The 8,127-nt window shown below is 55.2% G+C and overlaps 1 protein-coding gene across 2 annotated transcripts in view; it reads left to right on the forward strand.

The window, feature by feature from the left end:
* The first annotated feature begins 3,707 nt into the window (after positions 1–3,707).
* The window catches only part of BCAN (brevican), an 18,142-nt gene continuing 13,722 nt past the window's right edge, over positions 3,708–8,127 (forward strand). Inside the window, exon 1 of one of the 2 annotated variants that reach the window (XM_017510024.2) lies at positions 3,708–4,414. The gene's annotated coding sequence lies outside the window, so the exon portion shown is untranslated. The remainder of the gene's footprint in view (positions 4,415–8,127) is intronic. The other variant, XM_017510025.2, reaches the window with a different exon arrangement.

Here is an 8,127-nt window from a genome sequence, read left to right on the forward strand (position 1 = left end):
ATGGAGTCTCGCTTTGTCACCCAGGCTGGAGTGCAATGGAGTGGTCTTGGCTCACTGCAACCTCCGCCTCCTGAGTTCAAGCAATTCTCCTGCCTCAGCCTCCCCAGTAACTACAGGCACATGCTACCATGCCCGGCCAATTTGTGTATTTTTAGTAGGGACAGGATTTCACTATGCTGGCCAGGCTAGTCTCGAACTCCTAACCTTGTGATCTGCCTGCTTTGGCCTCCCAAAGTGCTGGGATGACGGGTATGAGCCACCGCGCCCGGCCTCTCTGGCTATTCTTTATGGAACGAGCTGATGGTCTCCTCTGAACACATGGGTTTGCAACCCTCAAAGCGAGGGTCTGACCAGTTCACAGGGACAGCTGGCTCCTGCTAGTGCAGCAGGGGGCTCTCTGATGCTGTTCTGCCTGTAGGTCCCATTGCTGTCTCCCTACTGCCCCACTCCCCGCCCACTGCACATTCCCTGTCTGCGGCTGCAGGAGCCCTCAGAGCCATACTGGCCATTTCTGCCCCAACCCCCTCCTTCCCGGGCTGGGGTCCTATGCTTCCTGGCCTCTTTCAGAAGCTATCAAAGCCCCCATTCTCTGAGCACAGCTGTGCCAGCATTCAGGCCCACATCCCCTCTTCAGTCCTGCTCCCACATGCCCGTGGCACAGGACCCAGATGCCTGTGTAGGGCCTCGGAGAGGAGCTCAGCTGCTTAGGCTCCCACTCCAAGTTTGGGAGAAAGGGGGCAGCTGTTCAAGGAGGTTGGAAGGACAGGCTCTCCCAGTGGCCACTGTGGAATGGAATCTAGTGAGGAAGGCCCAGGGCTAATGCTGGAGATGGGGGAACTCAGGGTGCAGGAGCATGGAGGGGAGGTTCTCTTTTCTCAACTTGGGTCATGGCCTCGGCTTTGGTATGAATAGGGGATATTGGGGGGCTGGTGGAGGCAGGAGATTGATTGTTCTCATCCAGAGAGGCTGGAAAGCTCCCCAGGGCCCAGGAGACTGGGAGGCAGCCAGCTGGGCAGCACGTGGGAGAGGGAGGAGAGCTGCCCACACTCTCCCTCCCTCGTTCTCCCTCCCCCGATAGACATCTGGGGAGCCCTGGCGGGAACCCTGGCCTGGGAGTCAAGAGACTTGGGTTTTGGTCCTGGTTCAGCCAAGTCCATGCTGCGTGACTCTGGACAGTTGCTGGACCTCTTTGGGTCTCAGTTTCCTTGTTTAGAAGATACTCAAGGTTACTGGAGAAATGTTTCTCCTATTACTGAGACAGGAGGTTCTTCTTGAAATCTGGCTTTTATTCTTCCTGCTGCCATTTATTCTGTTTGCTTTCAGCCAGTCCCCGGGGCTCTCTTTCTGAGATCTGGAGGGGCTAGGCAGAGGGAGGTCTTGGTTCTTGCCGCCTCTCAGAAGGTGAATAGAAACAGGGGAAGATGCTTATGACCAAGGGTCCATAATTGTAAAAAGAGTCCCTGATCAGCAATTCCCAGTTCAAACTGGAGGTTAGCCTTCAGTATAAATTTTCCCAGCTGGAAATGTTGGAAAAGCCTCAGAGAGGTGCTCATTTTCTCCCCTGAGAAATCCTCTGGAAAGAACTCCACTCCCAAATAATGAGCCCTCCATCCCATTCACAAGGGAGTGGTTCTCTGACCTCCTGGCCTCCTGGCCAGGGGATCTGAGCAGATTAGGTTGCCGTGTGTTCGCACATGTGTGTGTGTGATTGGCCAAGGAAAAGAACTAGATTTTGCTGAGCCCAAGTCATGGGCCAGGGGTCTCCCTTGCCCAGTCCAGGTACAGTAGATATTGCCCAGTGCAGTAGTGCAGTAGATATTATTCAGCCTGTTGTTCAGAAGTGAGAGTTTCAGAGGAACTGGGCCCTGTCTGAGGTCTGCTACTGCAAATGACAAAACAGGAATTTGACTTCAGTGCCAGTGATACCAGAGTCCTCGTGTTCGCAGCAGCAGCTGTCTGTTCTCTCACCATGTCTGGTCTCCCACCAGGGATCTGCCTCTTGGAACAGACTGTCTGGTACCAGCCCTTGTCCAGACCCAAGTGCTGCTGGCCTCAGTCAAGGATGGACTCCCCCAGGGCACCGAAATGAGTGCCGACATTTCTGGTCATGAGGAGAGGTGGTAAGGAAGGTCACTTTCTCTGCATCCTCTGGTCACAGCCAGGTTTCCCTGAGGCAAGAACTGTGGTTACATCTGAGCCACCACTGGGATTAAATTTCAGCCACTTGGTTGCCTGGCTCAGCCTGGCTGGCCTCGAGCCCTGTAGAGCCCGTTGGCTGGACACATGCATCCATGCTGAGATGGTCCTGGGGAAGGGGGATTTTCCTGAGCTCTAAGGAGAGCAAAAAGGTATCCTAAGGCTGCCCAGACCTGTCCCCAAAGGCCTTCTCAGATCCTCTCTTTCTACTAGAAGAATTGGAACTTCATTTCCAGGCCTCGAGCAGTTCCTGGTCCACAGTTGGAATTCAGTTCAACTCATATTTGTTTGACAAAGTGAATAGATTGAGGTCCCTTCCTCCCCAGAATCTCCCAGGCACCTTCCTCTGTCCCTTTCAGTCTTGCATCCCTGCCTGGGACATTTTTCTTTTATTCTCTTTTCTTTTTCTGAGATGGAGTCTTGCACTGTCACCCAGGCTGGAGTGCAGTGGCACGATCTTGGCTCACTGCAACCTCCGCTTCCCAGGTTCAAGCAATCCTCCCTGCCACAGCCGCCCGAGTAGCTGGGATTACAGGCACCCACCACCACATCTGGCTCATTTTTGTATTTTTTTAGTAGAGACAGATTTTCACTATGTTTGTTAGGCTGGTCTTGAACTCCTGACCTCAGGTGATCCACCCACCTCGGCCTCCCAAAATGCTGGGATTACAGGTGTGAGCCACGGCGCCCGGCCAGTATATTTCTTAGTAAGGAAATTTACCATCCACCCCTCCTGTAGCCCAGGTCTTCTTGTCCTGTCCCTACAGTAGATGGGTCTCTGGGAAGGGGCCAGAATCTTCTCTTTAGATCTTCAAGGATTTGGAGTGGGTTTTTTTTGTGAGGTTCTCAAAGCCGTTTGGAACCAAGTCCATTGCACTGGGAGTGAAAACCAGGCAGTGGTGAGTAGGGGTGCTGGCACATTCAGCGGGGGGCCATCCAGAGTTCCCAGGAGGGACCTAGGGTGCAGTCTAGATAGAAGGCTGGGGTCCTGCCCTGAGCTGCATGTGCATTGAGTGCACCTCACTTTACTTGGGGTATTTTGAAGATGCTGTGGAGATTATAGGGATCAAAGCCCTCCAAAGCTATCCTTGGTGCCAACATTGGTATCCAGGGGAGGGAATCTAGGCATCTGGCTGTCCTGCCTACTGACCGTGCCAGGGGCTTTGCCTACAGACCCAGGAGGGAGGAGGAAAGGCAAAGAGAGCCTGGGAAAGGAGAGGGAAACAGAGGCCCTGGCGCTGGGGGAAAGGAGAGTCATTGGTATTCTGGGCGCTGAGGAGTTCCTGGCTGGGCAGCACTCAAGGCCCACCCCCTGGCATCAGGCTGCACATTCAGCATCCACAGCCCTGGCCAGTAGGCCTTCTGGCTCCCGGCAACGCCTGCATTTTGCACATTGGTTTGCATGACTGGTAATGTCCCTTCACAGCGGCACCACACCCCACCCCCATCCCAGGTCTAGAGATTTCCTGACTTGCTTTGCTTAACCCATGCTTCTGCTGTCTAACCTCCATCCTTACAGCTGCAAAGTCAGCTCCTCCTCTGTGCAGGGAGTGGGAGCACCACAGGAGCCAAAGCCCAATCATAGCTGCCTCCAGGGTCATTTGCACCCCATTCTGCCTCCAGAAACGAGCTTCCCGTTTTTATTGGGGAGGGTGTCTCTTTTCAGGAGCAAAGCCCCCATTCTCCCTTCATCCACTTCTCTACAGTCAAATTGAATCTCTCCTCCTCCTTCATGGACCAAAGAGAAGTCCCTACGGCTGTCCAACTTCCACCCCTCCAGCTGCGACATCGTCATGCTCTAGCTCAGCGAACGCTTGGCGAACGCTCCTTCCCCGCCCCTCCTGCCCCTCCTCCCTACTCCAAGTCCTCGGCTTCTCATCCCCGGAACGATGTCCTACTTCGCTCGTCCTTGCTCTCGCCATTGCCGCCGGGAACCGACGCAGAGAAGGCAGTGGGTCCCGTGACCGTCCTGAGCCCCCCGCGCTCCAGGCCAGGGCACGGGGGCGGCCCCGGGGAGGGCGGGGCAGGGGCGGGGGGAAGAAAGGGGGTTTTGTGCAGCGCCTTCCGAAGGTCCTGCGGCCGCAGCCTCTCCTCGCGCCCGCGCAGTCCCCGCCGCAGTCTCAGCTGCAGCTGCAGGACCGAGCCGTGGACCGGGAGGAGACCCCCGGAGGAGGCGGCAAACTTCGCAGTGCCGCGCCCCAACCCGAGCCCAGGGTAGGTGAGTGCCTCCGCAGCCCTGCCGCCCGCCCTGGGGCGAGGGACAGAGGGAGGGGAGTGCCCGCTTGGTCCGCGCCCCCCCACCCCCGGCCCTCGCCTCGAGGCTCTGGGGCACCCAACGCGTAGACTCCTGACTCCGCGGCGGGGTAAGTTGCCAGCCAGCCCCGAGCACCCGGGCAGCCCCCCTGCTGCTCGCAGTCTGATCTGCAGCCCCTCGGGTCCTCGCATCTTCCCTGCTGCGCGCTCCTGTCCCAGCGCGCCGCCCAGATTTCCGACCTTGTCCGGGCATGGCGGTAGCGGTCGGGATCAGTCCCTGCCTCCGTGCCCCACGCGCAGGCAGCTCTGCTGGAGTAGCAGTGGCCAGCAGCCCTTCTGGGGACACCTTAATGTAGCCGGGCAGGACAACCGGTCAGAGCCACTGTAAGTGGTGGTCGGGATGCCGACTTCGGCTGCAATCCCAACTCCGCACCTTGCTCTGTGACCTTGGGGTACTTAGTTGACCTCCCTGAACCTCGCGTTCCTGACCGGTGTCATGAGCAGAATATAAACAATCTTTTTCTTACAGTTGAGGTTATCCACGGGAAGCATTTAGGAGAACTGCCTGGAGTAGATGTCAGTAACTGTTAGCTGGAATTCCGTTCGCACTCTTGCATTCCCTCCTAGCACTGCCAGGGGCCTGGGAATTCCCTCTCCCAGGTATTTCCATATCCTGTCAGTCATTCCCCCACTTAATAGAATAGCTCTGCCTACATGGTTCTAATAAGACCAAGAGATTGGCATCAATATGGAGGGGCACCGTTATTATCTGCATTACTTAGATTGCAGATGAGAACAGTAAGATCAGGGAACAGTGTTACCCATAGACCCGCCCACAGTATTACCAGTGCCTATGTTGTTCTGGCTAACTTTGCTATTTATAACAGCACCATCCACATTTCAGATTCTGTGGGAGAGGGATCTACAACAGCCCGGCTGGTGATGTTGCTAATAGTATTATTAGTTGTGCTTCCAATAAAAAGGGTATTTATATAATGATTGCAATTACTCCCCCAGGCCCTAAGGCCCCGCTGATATCACAGATATCGTGTAGGCTCGTGTTGCTCCTCATGAAGCCATTAAGGGGGTAGCAGCGAGCTTCCCTCCTGCGGTGGGCAAAGTTCTGACCTCTTTCGCCTCCCTGCTGCCCCTGCTGAGGGCTGGAGCTCAGTTCCTATGGGACAGACCTTGGCTGCCAGCTGATGGGTATTCAGCATGGAGGGTGGTCCAGCATGGTTAGGTGTGTGTACACACGTGCTTGCCTGCACACACACACACACACACACACACACACACACAGAAACACACAGAGCCTGGTCTTAACTCTCTGGATTGGGTCTATGAAGACTGTGAGGGAGATGGACATCCACGGTCAGACAGAAATGATGATGTAATAAGAGGAAAGTTTCCTGAACAGCTCGAGAAATTCAGAACAAGGGCAGAGATCCAGAGGCTGGAGCAGAAACAGAGAGGGTGTGGTGTGGAGTCAGGGGAAGGGACAGCATGACTGCTGAGCTCTCAGGGTTAGAGACAGAGTGGTGTGCCCCGCTCTGGAGGAGGAGAAGACGGTGTGGAGGTGAGTGGTCTGTGGGATAGAGAAGGCCACAGAACCCTGGACCCCTGGGTTCCGAGGCTGGCACCAGATATGGGGAAGTCTGAGTTTCATCAGGGTTCCTAGCTGCACCCAGGAGGGCTGAGGCCCAAGCCTGGGGAAACAGAGCTGTCTGAGAACCTCGTGGGGTTACCCTCTTGGCCTGTCTGGTCAGTGACTCGTATTCTTGGGATCAGGGACAGGTGGTCCTCCATGTTCCAGAGCAGTTAGGTCCTCATTGGCCTCAGACCCTCTTCCCTCACTCTCCCACTGTCAGAGCAGAGGCGAAACAGTGGTCCAGGGTGTTGGCCCCAAAGTGACTCCAATATATGGGTTTCTGGGCCGCTGTCAGAGAGTTGGGAGCCAGATCTGTGAGCAGCTCCAGCTCCAGCCCAGAGAGAAGGGAGGGAGGGCTCCAGAAGGGGACTGGGCCCGGGCTCTGGCACAGCTCAGATGCATGGCAAACAGTCTTCCCAGCACCCAGCAGGCACTGGCTGAATGGTCCCCACTCCAGCCCCAGAATAGTCCTCCCAAGCGCCCCCATTCCTGAAGCTGATCTCAGCACCTCTAATCTGGCCCCATCAAGAGCTTCCTCCCTCTCCAAGGTCAGAGAGAGGCCATAAACATCTGGTTGTGCCACTCCTCCCCCAGCTCTGACCCTGAGGGAATGATACCCAGGCACAGTGGGGGAGATGAAGTTATGATGGCAAGCAGGTGGGAGGATCTGGGAAAAGTAGGAAATTTCCCATCAGCTCAGGCTTAGGAAAGTGGGGGGCAGGTATGAAGGCAGAGCCTGAGATGGTAGGGGATCATGGGGGATCAACAGTAGGCCTGGAGTGGGAGTGCATAGCCAGTGGAATAAACCTGATCTCTAGGAAGTCCTGCCTGCAGTCTAACCTTCAATTCTCTTGCTGCATCATTGGCCTATTCCAAGGCAGACCTGGATCTCCATCCTCTCCTGAGTTTAGCCCAACCCTTAAAGATGATGTTGGACACTAGCTCTGGGCCTTCTATCCTGGGAGTACGTTGCCCTGGTGCCTGACTTGGCTTTGCTAGGGATCCAGGGTCAGCCCTATCCTCTGAGCCTCAGTCTCCATTTCTCAATGTCACACTGTGTCCCTTTTATGAGAGTGTAAATGCTTTGAGATCTTTGGAGGAATATTCTGGGTTCCAGAGCTTCTGATAGCCAGGGGTAGGAAGGGGTGGCCCCTCACATTTATTCTCACCCCCCTTAGTCCACCCTCCAGCCCAAGGCTTTCACAAAAGGTGGGGTGGGGGAAGGGAAGAGCTGGATGGAGGCCAGACTGGCAGAGACAGGGGCTTTGTCCCAGCTGGTTTCTGAGCCAGGAGTTCCGGTGGGAAAGCCCGTGCCAGGCAGAAAGGAGAGGCTGGGAAGAAGAAGGGAGGAGGCAGCCAAGGAAGGGGGATGGAGGATGTTGGGGAATAAAGAGAAAAGTTTCCTTACAAGTAATGATGGGGAGAAGGTAGAGGAGAGGGTAGACTCAGGAGAAGCTGTGCTTGCTTGGGTTCAGTCTAGGAGGCCCTCCTGGAAGAAGTCAGGTGAGTATGGTGTCCATGGAGGCAGGGACAGTCAGGGAAGGCTAGAGAGGTACTGTGGGAGGAGGCTCTGGGTTCGAGGACAGAGTCTGGCACTGGGAGGAGCAGAAGGAATTCTGAGTATAACAGCACCCACCGTTCATGCTATATGCTGAGTTCCTACCGTGGGCTTGGGGCTGTGCATTAGTACAGAAGTTTTAAGATACAAAACACTCTCAAAGCACATGGTCCCATCACATCACACTCATGAAGTAGTGATAATGATGCCCTTTTATAGACAAGAAAATAGGGCCGGGCGCAGTGGCTCACGCCTGTAATCCAAGCACTTTGGAGGCCGAGGCGGGCGGATCTCCTGAGGTCGGGAGTTCAAGAGCAGCCTGACCAACATGGTGAAACCCAGTCTTTACAAAAATAAAACACACACACACAAGAAAATAAAGGCCCAGAGAAGGTAAGGAGCTTGGCTTAGGTCACATAGTGAGTTGACTAGGACTTGGGTCTTGGTTCTGAGAAGAAATCCCTTGGTGGGA

Source organism: Cebus imitator, unplaced genomic scaffold (assembly GCF_001604975.1).
Source record: "Cebus imitator isolate Cc_AM_T3 unplaced genomic scaffold, Cebus_imitator-1.0 Scaffold427, whole genome shotgun sequence".
In the NCBI taxonomy this organism is placed as follows: Eukaryota; Metazoa; Chordata; class Mammalia; order Primates; family Cebidae; genus Cebus; species Cebus imitator.